Below are 20,520 nucleotides of genomic sequence, written 5' to 3' on the forward strand. Positions count from 1 at the left end.
CAGAGAGCTGGCCTGGAAGAGGGGCAACCGGGACAGAATCCGGCGCCCCAACCGGGACTAGAACCCGGTGTGCCGGCGCCGCTAGGCGGAGGATTAGCCTAGTGAGCCGCAGCGCCGGCATGTTTTCAATTTTTTTAAAGATTTATTTACTCATTTGAAAGGCAGAGTTACAGGGAGGCAGAGGTAGAAAGAGGGAGAGTTCCACCCTCTGGTTCACTTTCCAAATGGCCACAATGGCCAGAGCTGGGCCGATCTGAAGCCAGAAACTAGAAGCTTCTTCTGGATCTCCCACACAGGTGCAGGGACCCAAGCACTTGATCCATCTTCCACTGCTTTCCCAAACCATAGCAGAGAGCTGGATTGGAAGAGGAGCAGCAGGGACATAAACCGGCGCCCATATGGGATGCCAGCGCCACAGGCAGAGGCTTAACCTACTATACACCACAGTGTTGGCCCCACATGTTTTCAACTTTAAAAAGTTTTCGTAGAAAATTTTCTCAGAAGTCTGTCACATCACTTCACCAGCAATGTGGGAGCATAGCCTGCTTCTGTTTCTGAGTGGCTCAACTGACCATCAAGGGGCCCATTCACATCAAAGATGCTCGTCACAATAGCATCATTTCTCACTGCAAACCCAGTCCTGCTGCTTTCCTATGGAAGAGGAGTTTGGTGAGGGGAGGAGAAGGCAGATGGGCTTGAGGAAAAGTCCCTGGGCCCTGAGTGGCTCCTTCCTCTAAATGGATGAAAAATCTGGAGAGGAGACTTTCGGGAGCCTGCCTCTGCTCCAGTCTGTGAAGCACACAGCCCAGCATCTCCCAGGAAGAGGCATGAGCCAGCCTGGAATATGTGGCTACACAGGGCAGGGGGCTTGCAGGGCAGGGGCTGCTGTTGACAGTCCCCGGGTGACCGTGAAAAGAACCCTAAAAGACAAAGAAGGAGCCAGGATCAGGATCAGGAGGCAGTGGACTCACGGAGTCCTTAGGTCACTGTGCATGCAATTATCTTCTTGTCCCTGAAAAAAAAAAAAAGAACGAGAAGAGATGGGCATGTTACTGACCTACCCCAGCTGGGAAGGAAGAAGACTGGGATGAAGATTCTCAAATTTAGGGAGATCCATTTAGGATATTTGGGTACAGATGCACTTCCTCCAATATGCAAGATGTGGGGTGTGACCTATCACTTCTATGACCCCTGCCCTTCCATGATTGGTCATCATCAGTGGCTGGGGACGGGAGGTGTAGGGCTGACCCCCAGGGTGGACCCAGGAGAGCTTGAGGTCAGAGTGTTTGCACACTGGGCACAGCATTGCAGACTCGGCGTCATTGACATCTGTGCTTTTGCTGGTGTGTGAAATTAAACTGACCCTATATGCTATTTGGGTGACAGAGAATCATTATCCACAATAAGCATTTCATAACCCAGTCTATTTCTGCCAATTGTTCTAAATCTCTTATTAGCTATGTTAGGCATGCTATTATCTTAATCTTCTTAACGTCCATGTGAGAGTTTGACAAGTCAGCAGGGGATCTGGCCTTTGCTGCCAAGTATGTGTGATTAGGTTACAGCCCCTGAGGTTCCTGTTCTAGAGCTCACCCCCACCCCGACTCATCTCTCAAGGTTACTTCTTTCCCTACTAAAGACCTCAGCAGGGCATGCATTTGACCCGGGGCTTAAGACACCCGTTATGATGCTCACATCCCATCCTGGATTTGGTATTTAGCTCCACTTCCAATTCCACCTTCCTGCTAATGTAGACCCTGGGAGGGGACAGGTGATGGTTCAAAATTTTGAGTTCCTACACCCCTCTACAAACACACATAGGAGACCTGGATTGAGTTTCTGGTTCCTAGTTTGGGTGTGGTCCAACCCTGGTCATTCTGGACATTAGAATAGTGAAACAGCAGCCAGGATCTCTGTCTGCCTATCTATCTTTCTCTGTCTCTCAAATAAATAATCAAATTTTTAAAAGGATCTCAGTCTCCTGGAGTCCACGAAGTAATCGGGAATAAAGACACACAGACCAGTACCCCAAGATCTCATCAAATCTTTTAACCTTGTATAGATCAGTAGAGAAAGGGACAGTGAGAGACAGAGACCTCCCTTAACTGGGAGGCCTCCATAACAATCCAGGCTGCAGAAACAACTCTGATATTCTGCAGTAGGAAATCCAGTGGGAGTAGTTGATACTGCGTTAGGAGATGGACCATTGTTTCTCAAGGAACGTCTCAGGGAAGGAAAATAATTTGGATTTGGGGAGCTGAGATGACTGTGGTATAGCAGCCTATTTCTTGGTTATTTCCTTAAATAAACTGTGATTATCATCTCTGAAAACTCTTGTATTCACCACTGGTGAGAAGCTCTGGCTGCTCTGTCCCTCCAGCAAGATGATCTTTGGTTTTACCTCTTCCTCTTCTTGTGTTAAAAGAATATTATGGCCAGCACCGTGGCTCACTAGGCTAATCCTCCACCTGAGGTGCTGGCACTCCAGGTTCTAGTCCTGGTTGGGGCACCGATTCTGTCCCGGTTGCTCCTCTTCCAGTCCAGCTCTCTGCTTGGCCCGGGAAGACAGTGGAGGATGGCCGAAGTGCTTGGGCCCTGCACCCTCAAGGGAGACCAGGAGAAAGCACCAGCTGGCTCCTGGCTTTGGATGGGTGCAGCGCTGGACGTAGCGGTCATTTGGGGGGTGAACCAACGGAAGGAAAACCTTTCTTTCTTTCTCTCTCTCTCTCTCACTGTCTAACTCTGCCTGTCAAAAAAAAAAAGACTATTATTTAGTTCCAGGGTGTCATGTATTCATGGCAATTTCCAATCTGGTACTCACTTGTATCCTTACAAGAACAAGGAGTCCCAATGGCTAAGTTTGGGGTTCTGGAGATAGCAGAAACAAAAACAGAATATCAAAACAACTTGTAGAGAGCAAGGTCTTAGGGAGCATCATATCACAGCCAACTTCTTCCCCATCTTTGAAATCAAGGTATCTAGAGCTGTCTCTAAGGTTCAAAGGCAGGTGCAGACAAATAAGTTTTGAAGCATCTTATATAAATGTCCGTCTTCTGTGCCTACCCCACCTGCTGCTTTTTCTGCAGGAGACCTTCCCAGGAGCTATCTCCTGGTGTCTGACAAAGACACCTGTGAGTGGGAGGTACTAATGTGGTGACTCTGGAACTGTGGTAAGCAGAAGAATCACCTAGGAGGCTTATTGAATACATAGCTTCTCAGCCTCTACCCCCAAAAAGCTCTGACTGTCTTGGGCTCGAGTGGGTCCTCAGCGTTTGTGACAGAAATGGTAGAACTGAGTCTAGTAGAAGCTCCCTGGTAACCCTCACATAAACGTGGTGCCCTCTTCAAGAAGTTAACATTCCTTCTCCCTGAAACACCCAGCCCTCTACACACACACACACACACACACACACACACACAGAGTTAGCATTTGGACAGGTGGAGCCACTATTTCCCAACTGAATCAGGCTTCTCTGATTTGTCTGTGTTTGGCTCAGGCTTTTCTGTGTTTTCTCTGCAAAAACTTATGAGGGGCATGTGAGGTAGTCTATAAGTGACACAGAGTTACTGATCTTTTCCCAGGTTTTCATTTCTGTTCAGTTGTTCTGCTTTCCATCATTGCCTCTTTGCCCATCATTATAATAACTTCCAAGTACAGGAAATGCTCCATTTTTTCAGAAGTGAAATCAAGGATCATGTAAGTTCTCTCTGTATCTCTTTGATATGAGATTAAGATTATCATATTGCTTATTGCTAATTTTTTGTTTTTCCCTTTTTTCCATTTATTCAATTGTCCATCTTTTTCCTAACCATTTTTATGGGTGAAATTTATAACAGAATTTTAGATGTCAAATTCCATTAGAATTATGCTGTTATGCTATGGGTAAAGTAGGATGTGTATTCCCCAAATTCATGCAACTGTTTAAACTCTAATGTTAAATATTAATGGTTGATTGATTAATGATGGCATCTGAGAGGTGGGGCTGTGCTGTACTGAGATGTGATGCTTTTGCAGAATTACATGCCAGACACTGTACAGTGGCCATGTTCTACCTCATCCATTCAACTCTGTGAGGTGGCAAATCTTGCTCCCTGGAGACAGACAGGAAACATGTTTCAGTTAAGGTACTAATGGCTGATAAAGGATGTCATTGTGACTCTTTCCAGGTGGACTATGTTTTAAATTTTAACTAGGATAGAGACAGGAAAAGTACCTACAGTCTGGAGCTCAGCACAAAATCTAGTTGCTAATGAAGAGGTTTAGTAACCACAGATAAATAGCAGGTATTGATATAAATGCTAATTTTCTCCCTCAACAAATTAAAGGAAGGCAGCCCAAGGTCAGGGAGACCAGGCCAGTATTTTATTACTTGTGAAGAAAGTGCAATGAGTATTTGACTTTACAGATGAGACAACAGATCTCCAGTGCTATGATCTGAATGTGTGTGCCCCTCTCAAGTTCTTACGTTGAAGCCTAATGTTTCAACATATGTTGAATCCCTAATGCAATGGGATTAGGAGTTGGGAACTTTAGGAGATAAATAGGTCACAAGGGCAGAACCCTGATGTTTGGGATTAGTGTCCCAAAAAAGAGACCCAAGAGAGCTCCCTCACCCATCCACCATGTAAAGACACAGCTGGAAGTCACCATCTATGAACAACGAAGTTGGCCCTTAGCAGGCACAGAATCTGCCCGCAGTCTGACCTCACGGTAGATGGGGTCACAATGGCCGGGGCATGTGTGGAAGGAAGAGATGACATTTCTGGACTTACCAGTCTGCAGAACTGCGAGATATAAGTTTCTGTTGTTTTTAAACCATTAAATGTATGGTATCCCATTATAGCAGCCTAATCAGACTTAAGACACTGAGATTAAGCAGACGTTATGCATCACCCAGCTGGTGAGTGGCAGAGATGGTCACATCTGTCTTATTTTAAATCTTTGCATCAAACCTCAACATTTTCTATAAACAACTTTTGGCTGCAGAGAGACGGGAAAATCATAGTCATGGTATCATCCTATGGCAGTCCCTAAAGAGAATCCAAGAATTAGAGCCAAATGATGAAAAGTGCTTACCATGTTCCAGATGCTGTGTTAAGCACTTCTCCTACATTTTCATGTAGAAGCACGAGGGGGATTCACTTACATTTCATTTTACAAATGTAGAGAACTTGCCCAATCAGGCACAACTGTGTCATCAACGTGTCTGGAGCCCTAGTCTTAGGAAAGGCACAGCACAGCATGCTGGAGAGCTAGCAAGAGGCCTAAGACCCTGCCTTCTGTCTGGGAAGGCTTACACATACATACCGTGATAGAAAAGCAAAGCATCATGAGTGAGTGCCAATGGTGTGGGACTGCACTGGACCAGAAAGAGACGGCCAGGGGCTAGATGAGCACAGAACCTACACAGCAAAGTACTTTTAAGGGTTCATGAAAATATTTTCATTTCTTTAAAATCAGAATTTAAAAATAAACCTTAGTCAAAGTAATGGTATGTAATATAGTCATCTTCACATCAAAAGAGTCATAAGACACAATTCTTAGTACTTTGCATGGAAGGGGCCCATGGAGTGATGAGTCAACATGTAATCTGCTGGTGCCTCCTAGATTCAGGTCACTCCAAGTCATTGAAAGGGGCAGAGCTTCAGGTGAAAGAAGCTTGAGTCCTTGAAGGTGGCACATAGAAGAACTGTTTGCTAATCAGAAACACCCAACTACCAGTTAGAAATAGATTCCAGATATCATCCCATGAGCCCTCAGTCAACTGTTCCAGCACTACTCATTTCCTTTTCTCAGGAAATAACTTGGAGTCACACCATCTGAGGGAGTGCACACAAGGAAATCCAACCTGTACTCAACCTGGACAGGCAGAAAACATCCAGCCCCCCTGAATGCACAGTTTTAGTTATCCCCACCATGAGAGTAAGATCAGCTGATAGGTAGGTTAGCCACCTCCTTAAGGAAGAATATGTAAGCACGCTCTGGATAGAATGTGTTTCTGGCATGGCCAAGGCCCAGGTCAGTACCTGGAACACTAGAGGAATTCAAGAAATTAAGCTCATGTACTCATGCAAATACCTGTGAGCAGAACTCAAAAATGAGCTCTCTGCTTTAAGTAAGTACCAACTAGACAACTCTGTACCTGGCATTATATCATAACATGTGTGCAGAATATGACAGAGATGCAAGAATGGGACCCTTCCCAGAGAGATCAGTAAGGCAAGATGGGGAGTCTAAGTTAATATGCACAATAGATAAAACTTGTATATAATTATAAGCTAAATTTTTCTTTATCTTAAAGAAGCATTAGGAGCTCCATGAGGGCTGAGGTAACTAAGTGTGTTTGTTCCATTGTCATTGCTATAATGAAATACTAAGGCAGGTTGCTTTATAAAGAGACAAATATTATTTACCTCTTAGATCGGGGATTGAAAATCCAAGCTCAGGAGATCACAGTGGTTTAGTCTCTGGGGAGGAGGAGCTCATGGCAGACAGGGTTACAATGGCAGGGGCACCTGTAGAAGGAAGCAATAACATTGGCATATGGGAAGCCAGAGCTGGGAGAGGGACTAGGCTTGCTCCTTTTATACAACCCATTCAATTAACTCCAAGTCCCACAAGAACTACCTCAATTCCTTTTGGGGGCAGTGCTCCCAGTGATCTAAGGACTACCCACTAGGTTCTGCCTCTTAAAAGTTCCACCATCTCTCACATCACCACGCTGAGGACCAAGAGGAAGCACAGTAGCCCTTGGGGCACAAACTACCACCTCCAAACCATAGCACAAAGGAAAACTTCTTGTGGGAGGTGGCACTTGGCCTGGGATTTGTAGATAGGAAAAAGGAAGTAGGATTAACAATTCTGACCAGAATGGCTGAGAGTCTGCAGATGAAGCAAACATGGCCTTGGGGGAGTGAGAGACCCTAGGATTACCAGAGGCAAATGCACATGGCCACTTTGTGGGAAATGACAGAATGAAGAATGAAGGAAATCCATCCTCCTTCCTACCTGCTCTCCCCACCTTTGTAACACAACCATAATCTCCCATGTCACTGCTGGGTGGAAGAATGTTTACAGACAAGAAGGAGAAGAGAGAAGACAGGAAAGAAAACTATAGCAGGAAAGAGGAAAAGAAGCTAGGGAGTGTAGAAGAATGACTCACAGCAGCCCTCAAAGTCTCCATCCAGCTCTTTAAGAGCTATCTCTTCCTTCCTCCTAACCTTGAAGTGGAGACCAAGACTCTGAAAAGTGTATCAAACTCAAAGCAGCACTTGGGGGTGTCAAGGTTTTCTCTGCAGCATGCAGGCGCCTTTGCTTTATGTAATGCTTAAATCCAGAAAGTCAAATGCTGACAGAATGGAGCTGGCACATTGTTGCAGGTACAGGTAACTCAGTTCAGCACTGTAGATCTGCCTACCAGCTTAACAACTACAGATGCAACTGAAATCCAGTGTTCGATCAGAAATGGAGACCACCCTCTCTTTCTGTAGATCATTAAGAAGCAAACATATCCGTGGATTGGAGAGCCTTGATATCTTTTGTTGCAAGAATAAAGATGGCTCATTTGACGTGATTTCTACCTGTTCTTCTGTGATTAGTGTTTAAGTGACTGTCTCTAAGTATTAGTCACTCTGAGTAAATGAAATGATGCTATGGTAATTGGCCATGTGGTTTTCTTCTCTTCCCTGGGGATTTTATTTGGCTCACAGAGCATTTTTTTACACAGGCTCTGTCTGCACTCTTTATTTAGCTAATTAGAGGGCTTAAGGGAGTGAGCTGGCATTGGAAGGAGGAGAGTAGGAAGGAGAGAGGCCGCATATTGTAATGGGAAGAAGACCTGATTGAAATGGGGTATCTGTGTTCTGTCCCAAATGAATACATTTTCTCCACTTTGGAGCTCTTATTTTGGACACTTGTGTCACATACATTATCTCATTTATTCCTCATGATAGTCCTAGAGTGTTAGTATCATGACCTCCTTTTCAGACATGAGAAAAATGAACTTCCAAGAGGCTGCCGTGGCCAAGGTTTCACAGATGGTAAGAAGCAACGCAGGGCTGGAGCTCTAGTCACCTTAATTTCTGGGATCGATATTATCTGGATTAAGTCACTGCACTTCTCCATCCTGGAGTTAGTTCACCGGTCCTGATTCTGTAAAGATGATGGCTCCTCCGAAATCCTAAGTGCCTTTCTTTCTGAGCAGTTGGAAACCATTAAATATCTTTGCTATCTTTCTCCTTTCCTGTTCCGGCCGCTTTTATTCTGTTTTTCTTCTTTTTCCTATCACATCTAAACCAACAGGTGTTGGGAGAGAGGGTCTTAACAAGATGAGACAGGGAAGGGCGCCATGGATCACTTGGTTAATCCTCTGCCTGAGGCGCCAGCATCCCATATGGGCACTGGGTTCTAGTCCCAGCTGCTCCTCTTCCTGTCCAGCTCTCTGCTATTGCCCAGGAAGGAGGAAGGCAGTGGAGGATGGCCCAGTCCTTGGGCCCCTGCATCCACCAGGAGGAAGCACTTGGCTCCTGGCTTCAGATCAGCATAGCTCCAGCCGTAGAGGTCATTTGAGGGGTGAACCAACAGAAGGAAGACCTTTCTCTCTGTCTCTCTCTTTCTCACTGTCTAACTCTATCTGTCAAATAAATTTTAAAAAAAGGCAAGAGAGAAAGAAGCAGTTCTGTTTATTAGGTGCTCTGTTTTCCAGTCCCTCCTCCTCTTCCTCCTCCTCCTCCTCCTCCTCCTCCTCCTCCTCCTCCTCCTCCTTCTTCTTCTTCTTCTTTGGACAGGCAGAGTGGACAGTGTGAGAGAGAGAGAGAGACAGAGAGAAAGGTCTTCCTTTGCCATTGGTTCACCCTCCAATGGCCACTGCGGCCAGTGCACTGCAGCCGGCACACCACGCTGATCCGAAGCCAGGAGCCAGGTGCTTCTCCTGGTCTCCCATGGGGTGCAGGACCCAAGCACTTGGGCCATCCTCCACTGCACTCCTTGGCCACAGCAGAGAGCTGGCCTGGAAGAGGGGCAACCGGGACACAATCCGGCGCCCCGACCAGAACTAGAACCCGATGTGCCAGCACCGCAGGTGGAGGATTAGCCTATTGAGCCGCGGCACCGGCCTCCAGTTCTTTCTTATGAAAGAACTCAGAGCGACAAAGTATGGGGCCAATACCCAAAGGCTTGAGTTTGAAGATGTCACTTCCTGTTCTGTTGCCATCTTCTTTTATCCTGGTGCTTTGACCAAGCCATACTCTAACTGCAACTGTGGTGCCTCATCTCTGTGACTGTAATTATAAAACACATCAGAGAGTGGTTGTTCTTTGGAAGTCACAAAACATGCAAATCTCAGGTATAAATAATGGAACTGTGATCCTGCTGAGTTCTTATGCCATCTAGTCTTGAATGTTTGTTTTACAGGAAGAAGGGTAAAGCGTTTCCTGATAGCACAGTTATGTCAAGAACACAGGCAACCTGAGAATATCTGGCCAACAGTTCCTAGAACCCATTCATTTGTCCCCTTTCCACTATAGGGAAAAGATCTTTTTCTTCATGGATTTCTTCATGGAGTTCCTGACCTTCAAATAGATCCAATGAGCCAATGGACCTTCCTCACGTGCCCTGGCTAAGTTCCTCTGAGAGGAACCAGAGACATGATTTGTCAGGGAATAGGTTTTCGTGCCAGGGCATATTCCTATTGGGGACCTATCTCAATAATAAATTCTATGAGGTGATGCTCTGGGAGAAAATAGATGAAGGTCACTGCCCATGCCCAGCCCTCAGCATCACACTACCATGCAGGGTAGGGCTAAGTAGACGTCAGAGTGTGGAAGGTGGACATTGTACCGAGGGCCTGAATGAGTGTGTCACAGAGAGGTGTGCTCTTTGGAGAAAGCCTAGCCACATTGCTTGCTTCCTGACTGCATTCTCCCCCACTTCATTCATTTCTTGTTGATGTTTGTTCTATTCATGCTCGTAACAAAAAAAAAATTGTAGTTCATGGGGTTAGAGGAGATGGCCTTCATGGCCCATTCCAAAGCATTCTTGAGTTATTATATGGACTACAAATATCACCTTAGGTTGCAGCCACAGTGTCTTCAAGTGGCTTTCCAGATTTTTTTTAACTCTTCATAAAATCTTGAGGATTATTATAATCTTCATTTTATAACAATGTAAATCTGTACTGTTCAGTATTGTAGCTATTTAAATTTAAATGACTGAAGTTGAATAAATTAGAAGTTTCATTTCCTCAGTCATGCTAGCCCCATTCAAAGTTCTCAGTGGCCATATGCTAAGCACTTGTATGTGTAATCTCTGTTAGCCTCCAGATAGCTTAGCAAAGCAATCTATGAAGTAAGCATGGCTTCACAGATGAAGATGCTAAATCTTGGAGAGACTTGTTCACTTGCCAAGATCACATACAACCAAAGAACAGTGGATATTAGTTAGTCTGGCTCCAAAATCTTCTCTCCAGACTCCCATATTGTACTATACTCCTGAGGGAGAAATAGCAACAAAAAATGCTTACAAAATATGACTAGCGACTTGTGTTTCTGGAAGATGGAGCAGATTTATTTTACCCATTTCTCTCAGTAACACAGCTGAAAACGCTGGCCATTGCACATAAAGTAAACAAAAGAAGATTTTGGAAAGTGGAAAGAAAGAAGATCAACTAGAGGACTTGAGATCTAAAGAATGATCCAGGCCGGCGGCCGTCCCTCCCTGGCGCGCTGACCCAGAGCGCCACTCCGCCCCGCCCCCAAGGCAGGCAGCCGTCCCCCTACATCCGGGTACCGACTCCAGCCGCCCAGATTCTGGCACTATGGTCATGGCGGAGGGGACGGCAGTGTTGAGGCGGAACAGGCCGGGCACCAAGGCGCAGGATTTCTATAATTGGCCTGATGAATCCTTGGATGAAATGGACAGTACACTTGCTGTTCAGCAGTATATTCAGCAGAACATAAGAGCAGATTGCTCCAATATTGATAAAATTCTTGAACCACCTGAAGGCCAAGATGAAGGTGTATGGAAGTATGAACATTTAAGGCAATTCTGTCTTGAGCTAAATGGACTTGCTGTCAAACTTCAGAGTGAATGCCATCCAGATACTTGTACTCAAATGACAGCAACTGAACAGTGGATTTTTCTGTGTGCAGCTCATAAAACTCCAAAAGAGTGTCCTGCTATAGACTATACTAGACACACGCTTGATGGTGCTGCATGTCTTCTGAATAGCAATAAATATTTTCCTAGCAGGGTTAGCATAAAGGAATCATCTGTAGCAAAACTAGGATCAGTATGCCGTAGGATTTATAGAATATTTTCACATGCTTATTTTCATCACCGGCAGATATTTGATGAATATGAAAATGAAACCTTTTTGTGTCATCGGTTTACTAAATTTGTGATGAAATACAATTTGATGTCCAAGGATAACCTGATTGAACCAATTTTAGAAGAGGAAGTTCAGAATTCAGTTTCTGGAGAAAGTGAAGCATGAAGGGAATCGTACAGAAAAATGTACTGATCACATAATTAACGTTAATTATGTACTGTATATATCATTTTAGACACATCAATCATGTATCCATATTATAGCTTCTTTGTTTAGATTAGGTTTTTGTATGCTGTGTGTTGCCTTTTAAAAGGGGAAATACTTTTTAAGTTATTCATAAGCTGTATATTCACCGGTGTGGCACTCATGGTTTTTTAAATAAGATTAGTATTATCTGTTTATAATGCCTGTTAATAAAAGAATTTACAGTTTGGTAAAATTGCTGCTAAACAATCATTGGATTACAATCCTCATCAAATAAACCCATATATAAAAAGATGAGTAAGCTTGAGGTCTTGCACAAACCATTTACTAAAGAGATAGTAATGTTTTCCTTTCATTTTGTCCCTGAATTTAGATATTATAGAAAATTCTATAGAACATAAACTGTAAACTTTTCCAAAATGAGATAAAAGTACTTTAAAATTCTGTTTATAGTTTTTGATATGCATTTATGATTATGTGTATATCCAAATATAAATGCAAATGAAGCATTAGTAATTCTTATATAATCTTACTATGCTATATAAAGTATATTCTAGGCCAGCATACTTGGAAAGGATATACCTTTTTACAACAGTGGACTGTTACATATAAGTTGATGCTAATGATAAGGCACATAAAAGGTATTCCCACTGGAAATCTGTTCACCCCCTTCACACTTCCCATAATCCTGTCCCCAGATACTTTAGCTGAGAAGTCTTTCACCAGACTGTGACTTAGTGGTGACTTATACCTGTTTATACTCATGTTTGTATTAATTGCTTACAGATTTACCTCATATTAGCAATTATATTACACTACAAGAAAGATGTGTTGGCATAGGCTCTTTGTTTTGTGAAAATTTTCTAACTACTTGGAAAACAGACCTTAAAGCCATTTGATTCTTCCTCTCAGTAATATTAATCTTTTCATCTTACTCTAGGCAGCATTAAATAGAGTTGAAGAAATATTGTAGTATTTATTTTGTACCCTTTCTCCACAAAATTTGAATTAAATACATATGTGAGGTTATTTGCAATAATTGATGCAAGGGTGTTGATGAATGGCCATACATTTTTTAGACTTTGTTGTAGCATATAAGAATTTGGGTGCAGATGTAACGATCTTATAATCTATTGAATGCAGTTTTTCATGGAGTACTAGAGAGGTCTTATTGCCAAATTGATTGCAATGAGGCACTAAGATAGGGTAGAAAAATTATACATGTAGTGAAGAAAATACTTAAACTCATCTCTAAGACATATTTAACAAATGTGAGAAAATTTTTCATTTAAAATAGTTATTTTGAAATGAAGATGAAAATGTATTCATCTTGATTGTCTTCAAAGAAATTATTTATACCATATTATGAGACAAGTATGCAAAGAAAAAAATATGAGAAATAGTAGCATACTGAGAGTGTGTGTATATAGTTTATGCCTTTCCAAGGCTGCCAATCGTTTTGGCTTTGAACAGTACTGTCCCAGCAGCCACAGTCCTTATTGTACCCCAACTCACAGCTATCTTTTAGAAGTTTTATGTTCACGGTGAAAGGAATGTTGAGTTTGAAATTATACTTTTTTTTAATGTCACTATAAACTAATGGAATAGTAATTTTTAAGCAAACTTGCTGAATATTGAGAGAATAACCTACTAAGTTAAATTATAGATAGCAATGTAGCTCTTCTCTCTTGATGGTTTCTCATAATGGCTTTCTGTTACTTGACTATTTTCTTGGTGAACATTAGAACTAAAATAGTGACTGGAATTGGTTATCTGGCTAAGGATTTTGAAACACATTTTGAATAATATGACTTAGTGTTTAATGGGGAAATAAAATGATATTTTTTCGTAAAAAAAAAAAATTATCCAGGAATAATTCCCTGGATTTTATCAGAGTTGGAGCTCAAGAAGCCAACAACTCAGAAACTCAGACAGGCACATACAAAAATGGTGCCAGCTTAAGCCTGCACTCTCTAGCTAGAAAACCTAGCTAGGAGCAGAAAAAGCAAGACACTTTTAGGAAATAACTGCTCTACTTCAGTGAAGCACCACAGAAAAGAAAAATTGTAGCCCACTCCACTCATGCCAGCAAAGGCTGAGTGCGGAGCCTAGACCTGATTTCTACACTTGCCAGGCTGTAATGAAGTACCTGAACCTCCCACCAGGTGGTGTCAAAGAAGGCAAAGTAGTGAGCTGGGACTTAACCCCAACAAGTGATCAAAGGGTGCTTCCAATTTCCATGCCTGTCTGGCAGTAATGAGGTACCCTCCTCTGTCCCAACCAGGAACAATCAGTAGAGAGCAAGTGGGCACTTGGAATCCCACCCCCACCCAACAGTAATGATAGCCCTTCCCTTCAACACTGTTTATGGAGACCAAATGGGAACCTGAGTTTCTATAGTATCTGACAATAATGAGGCAGTATGCCACTCTTCCCCTGCAGAGGTGGTTTCAGAGAAAGCCAGCTAACACAGAAAGTTTAATTGAGCTCTGGAGTCTCCTAATACTTAAAATGTAGACGCTTCAACTGAAAATCACTCATCATATTAGGAACCAGGAAAATCTCAAACAGAATGAAAAAACACAATTGATGGCAGTATATCAGTGCTCCATATTCACAGGTCCTACATCACATATTCGATGAACTGTTTGTCAAAAAACATTTTTAAAAAATTACACTGTGGCTGACATGTACTATGTAGTTAGGCCAAGGATGATTACATCTATACTAAACATGGACAGACTCTTGTCTTCCTGTCATTATTCTTTATGCAAGCATAACAATTACTTATATTGTGCTTGCACTATATTAGGTAGCACACATAATCTGGAGATAACTTAAAATACTTGAGAGTATTGTCTAGGTAATATGCAAACTCTGTGTCATTTTATATAAGGGACTTGAACATCCATGGACTTGGTATCCTGGATTTAGTAGCCTGATATCCCACATATTTGGATCCTGGAACCAATCTCCAGTAACTACCAAAGGATGACTGTTCTGAGAAAAGAATTCAGAATTACCTGACAAAGATTTTAAAGAAGCCATCATAGAGATGCTTCAACAAAGAGTCATATACATGATTTAAACAAATAAAGCAATAGAAAGACTCAAAAAAATAATATTTCAGCAAAAAACATAAAGTATATGAAATAAAACTGATTGGAAATGTTAAAATTGAAATTATAATAACTACTTTTTAAATTAAAACTTGACAGACTCAACAGTAGGAAGAAATAGAGGAAAGAACCAGTGAACTGGATGATAGAAAAAAATAAATTATCTAACCTGTACAACAGAGGAAAGCATTAACAAAAATGAACATAGCTTCAGGGATCTGTAGGGTGATAGTGAAGGATATAACCTTGAGCCAGTGGAGTCCCAGAGTGAGAGGAGAAAGAAGCTTGCACTGAAAAAAGAAATAATGGCTGATATTGCCTTACTTTCACAAAAGACATAAACAAACACATTCAGGAACCTGAGAAACCCCCAAATAAGACAAACCCAAGTCAGAGTAATAAAGACAAAAATATTCTTGAGGCCAGCCAGAAAGAAATGACATATTACCTGTGAGATGGAAACCATTTAAATGACAGAAGATATATCATCAGAAACTATGGGAGTCAGAAGTAAATAGAACAACATTTTTTGAGTGCTGAAGAAAAGAACTGTCAACCCTGAATTCTATACCTAGTGAAAATGTCCTTAAGCAGTGATGGCAAAATCAAGACACTCTCATATGAAGGAAAATCAACAGAATTTGTCACTAGCAGTATAATCCTGAAAAAATAAGTGAAGGAAATTGTCTAGGAAGAAAATGATAAAAGAAGGACCCTTAGGGAAAAAAAGAAAGAAAGAAAGAAAGAAAGAAAGAAAGAAAGAAAGAAAGAAAGAAAGAAAGAAAGAAAGAAAGAAAGAAAGAAAGAAAGAAAGAAAGAAAGAAAGAAAGAAAATGTTAAGAATATGAATAAATACAATAGACTTTCCCTGTCCTCTTCAATATTCTAAGTTATGACTGATGATTGAAGCAAAAATTATAACAGTATCTAATGTGGTTCTCAATGTATGTAGAGGAGGTATTTAAGACAAAATTATATTGTAAATAGGGGAGAGTAAAAGGACATAAAGGGAGGTAAAGTTTCTATAATTTGTTTAAACTCATAAAATGTCAACACCAATAGAATTTGATAAGCTATATTATCTATGATGCACTACATAGAGTAGCCACTAAAAAAGAGTATATAAAGAAATACACTCACAAACATTTTAGATCAATCAAGCTAGAGTTCTAAAAGATTTTCCAAAAACAACTTTCAGGAAAGCAAGAGGGAAAAAAAGAGAATGACAACAACAGTGAAAGCACAAACAGAAAACTAAAATTGAAAAGAAAGACTTAACCCCTAACATATCAATAATTATAGTAATTAAATGGTCTAAATACACGAATTAAAAAACAGACTGAAAGAGTGAATTTTTAAAGTATGACTCAATTATATATGCTCCTCAAGAAATTCATATCAAACATAGTGATGCATATTGGTTGAAAATAAAATTTTGTTAAAAGTATATCACTTGGATGGAATAAAAAGAATGCAAGAGTTTTTTGTATTAATGCCAGAAATAGTAGACTTCATAGAACAGAAATTATGGGGCCAGCGCCATGGCTCACTTGGTTAATCCTCCGCCTGCGGTGCCGGCATCCCATATGGACACTGTGTTCTAGTCCCGGTAGCTCCTCTTCCAGTCCAGCTCTCTGCTGTGGCCTGGAAAGGCATTGGAGGATGGCCCAGGAACTTGGGCCCCTGCACCCACACGGGAGACCAGGAGAAAGCACCTGGCTCCTGGCTTCAGATCCGCGTAGCTCTGGCTGTCGCGACCATTTTGCGGGGGGTGAACCAACAGAAGAAAGACCTTTCTCTCTGTCTCTCTCTCTCTCACACAGTCTAAATCTGTCAAATAAAAAAAAAAGAAGAATAGAAATTATATAAAAAAAAAAACAAGGATAGGCTTAAAGAGGTAAGCATATCCTTGGTTATGTGTGGATATTTAAACATCCCTCTCTCAACAACTGACAGAACATCTAGATAAAAAATCTGTAAGTACATATAAGAACTCAGTAACACTATTTTACATTTGTAGAACACTCTGCCTAACAACAGAAGAATACACAATGCTTCCAAGCTCTCATAGAGCATATATTATGATAAGCCTTATCTTGGATCATAAGGCACACATGAAAAAATTTAAAAGAATTTAAAATATACATGTAGCATCGTACCACAATTGAATACAACAAATAAAACAATAATAGAAAGATAACTGGAAAAACCCAGACACTTTGAAACTAAACAACACACTTGTAAATAATCCATGAGTCAAAGAATTCTCCATAAAAGTATACAATTGATCTAATAAAAATGAAACTATAACATTAAAATTGTGAGACAAATCTAAAATACTGCTGAGACAGAAATTTTTCCTACTAAATATTTTCAAAAACAGAAAAAAATCCAAGAAGCATTCTAGGCACTCATTTAAAGCTGCAAAAAAAGAAGAGCAAAATAAACCCAAGGCAAGAAGGAAGGAAATAGAAAAATACAAGCAGAGGGATTGAGGTTTGGCTGAGCAGTTAAGATGCTGCTTGGGAAGCCTACATCACATGTCAAAGTACCTCGGGTCAAGTCTCCACTCCACTTCCAAACCAGCTTCCCTTTAATGTACACCCTGGAAGGCAACAGGTGATGGCTCAAAGGCTTGGGTCCCTGTCACATAGAGCGGGGGAAGGGATCCAGAGCGCCTGCTCTCAGCCCGGCCCTGTCCCAGTTGTTGCAGATATTTACAGATCAGATTATAGAAGATCTCTCTCTCTCTTTCTCTCTCCCTCTCTCTCTGACTTTCAAGTAAATAAAACTTTTTTTTTAAGAAGAGCAGAAATTATTGAAATTTTAAAAAGAAAATAAATAACATAAAGATTTAGTTGTCTGAAAAAAATCAATAAAATTGGAAAGAACATCTAGCAATACTGGCCAAGAAAAAAAAGAGAGGATGCATAAATAACTAATATCAGGAAAGACACAGAGGACATTTACAGACTCTCTAAGTATCAGTGGGATAAGGGAAGACTGGAAGCAACTCTATACACATCAGTTTAACAACATATGTGAAGTGGACTAACTTCTTAGTAGAAATTAGTACAAATTGCCACAATTCACTCAAGTAGTTCCATAGCCATTAAGACTTTTAATTCAGACTTTAAAATTGCCAGCAATGAAATTGCCAGGCCTGGGCATTTCATAAAGACTTCTATCAAAAGAATTAACACTCCTACATGATCTCTTCCAGAAAAAGAGAGAGAGGGAATGGAACACTACTGCATTTATTATGAAGCCACATCACCCTGATACTAAAACCAGATGTCAAAAATGAAAAAGTACAGTCATCAATCTAATGCAAAAATCCTTAACAAACTAATAACAAATAGAATTCAGTAATATATAAAAATAACTATGTGATTACCAAGTGGGTCTTATTCCAAGAATGAAGGCTGGTTTAATAGTTTAAAATCACTCAAGGTAATTCATCATATTAACATGCTAAAGAAGAAAACTTACATGTTAATATTAATACCAAAAATCGTTTGACAAAATACAATATGTGATCATGAAAATGCTCAGACAACTAGGAGTAAATGATGAACTTTCTCAACCTGATACAGAACATCTACAGCAAACCTACAGATATCATTAAACATGATGCTAAAAGATTAAACATTTTCCCTGTAATATCAGAAGCAAGACCAGGATGCCCACTCTCACTACTCTTATTCAACATATTTCTGAAGTTGTAGACAGTTCAGTAAGGCAAGAAAAGGATAGAAAAACATACAGATCGAAAATGAAGAAATAAAACAGTTACTTCTCAGGGGATGTATCGATGTTGTAAATTCCAAAGAATCAATTTTTTTAAAAAATCTAGAGTTAATAAGTATATTCTTCAAGGTCACAGAATACTAAATAAACCCAAAATCCAGTTGTATATTTAAAAACTAGCATGAATATACAAACACCAAAAGTAAAATGCATTATCACCACATTTTTTTAAAAGAAATAGATGCAAACTTAACAATGTTTGTGCAGGATTTGTAAGCTGAACAATACAAAAATGCTGATGAAATAATCAAAGATCTAAATAAATGGAGAAACACTGTATTCATGAACTCAAAATGGTAAAGATGTCAATTCTAATAGTGAGATATAGGTTTAAAACAAATAAAACAATTAAAAATCTTAGCAATAGTTTCATAGTTATACATGAGACTACTCAAAAATTTAAAAAAGAATTTGAAAGGAGTTTGAAGTGAGAAGAATCACTCCACTCAATTTCAAGATTTGTTATATGGTAACAGTGTTGTGTGGATTGGCAAAGGATGGACACATAAGAGAGAACCAGAAATATACCCACATTTTCTAGAAAGGTACGAAAGCAGTTCAGTAGAAGACAAACAGCTGGTTCAACAGATAGTACATACATAAGCAATAGAACACCCACAGGTAAAACTGAACCTGACCTAAGTATCACACCTTGTATAAAAATTAACTAACAATGGATCTCAAGCATAAATACAAAACATAAACCCATGTAACTTTTTTATTTTTAAGACAATGAGGAAAACATTGTTAGTTAGGTCAAGTGAAGAACTGACATCAAGCCATGATCCACAAAAGGAAAAATTAATACATTGGGTTTTATCTAAACTGAAAAACAAAAACACTCTCCTCAGCAAAAAATCCTGTTAAGAAGATGAAAGATTAGTTATCTACAAGAAAAAAATATTTGAAAATTGTATATCCAACAAAGGACTGGAATCTAGAATATGTATAGAACTCTGAACATTAAAAAATTCAATCCAATAGAACATTGAGCAAAAGACTTGAACAAACATCTTACTGAAGACTATAGATGGCAAATAAGCACACAAAAAGATGTTTGCCTCTTTAAAGAAGTGCAAATTAAAACCACAATTAAACATTACTACACACCTATCAAGAAGCTAAAATTTAAAAATAGTGACAACACCAGAATCTGGCAAGAATTCTGGGAAACTGAATTACTCATGCCTTGCTGGATGGCTCATAACATGATGCCGGCAGTGCAAAATGATACAAATAGTTTGGGAAAGTTTCTCTATTTCTTAAAATTCTAAACTACCATACAACCCAGCAATTATACTTCTGGGCATATATCCCAGAAAAATGAAAAATCTATTCTCACACAAAAAACCTACAGAGAGTATTTATAGCAGCTGTATTTATAATAGCCCCAAACCAGAAAGAACCCACACATTTTTCAGTGAGTAAACAATTAAGCAAACTGTGATACAGCCCCTGCTCAGCAATAGGCACACTCAGAGGATTAGGCTCACATTACATATAGAAGCTAGGTTGTCCCAAATCTCCGTATAATAAAGCCAATTCTGTTTTCTAAACATGTGCAGCGTTCAGGTTTTGGTAACTGCTTGTGCGTATGGGTGAAAGTGTCCACAAATGCATGGATTAGTGAGATGGCAATAGAGCAGAAAATGCTTCGTGTATGGCAAGAAGAAGGTGGTGAAAAATCTACACAGAAAGGAATAACTGTACCATGTAGCTGAGCAGATAGGAAGCTGTAAACCAGTGGTTGTCAAGGATCTTTAGTCAAGAAATTACTCCTAGAGCTGAGGTTTCCTGGCATTACTGAGGCTAAATTGAAAAATAAAAATTGTATATATTTGAAGTATACAATGATATATATATTACAAAAATATTGCCACAATCAAGCCACCTCATTGTTATTTTCATGTATGTATGTGATGAGAACACATAAGATCTACTCTTAGTAAATTCAAGTGTATAATACAATATTAACTATAGTTAACATGATGTTCATTAGATCTACAGAATTTATTCACCCTGCTACACTGAAACTTTACCTCTAGTCCCTTCTTTAACAG

General features: G+C 40.1%; 1 protein-coding gene, 1 long non-coding RNA gene and 1 pseudogene across 13 annotated transcripts in view; 2 read left to right on the plus strand and 1 right to left on the minus strand.

Moving 5' to 3' along the window:
* ADRA1A (adrenoceptor alpha 1A) overlaps nt 1–20,520 on the plus strand; it is a 126,770-nt gene that overhangs the window by 35,255 nt on the left and 70,995 nt on the right. The window lies entirely within an intron of this gene.
* LOC103345374 (uncharacterized) overlaps nt 1–20,520 on the minus strand; it is a 56,031-nt gene that overhangs the window by 21,808 nt on the left and 13,703 nt on the right. For all 3 annotated transcript variants that reach the window (XR_007918112.2, XR_007918114.2, XR_007918113.2), the window contains exon 2: nt 6,415–6,516. This is a non-coding gene — a long non-coding RNA (uncharacterized lncRNA). The remainder of the gene's footprint in view (nt 1–6,414; nt 6,517–20,520) is intronic.
* On the plus strand, nt 10,687–13,393 carry LOC138848453 (MOB-like protein phocein pseudogene; annotated as a pseudogene).

Source organism: Oryctolagus cuniculus, chromosome 2 (genome assembly GCF_964237555.1).
Source record: "Oryctolagus cuniculus chromosome 2, mOryCun1.1, whole genome shotgun sequence".
Lineage (NCBI taxonomy): Eukaryota > Metazoa > Chordata > Mammalia > Lagomorpha > Leporidae > Oryctolagus > Oryctolagus cuniculus.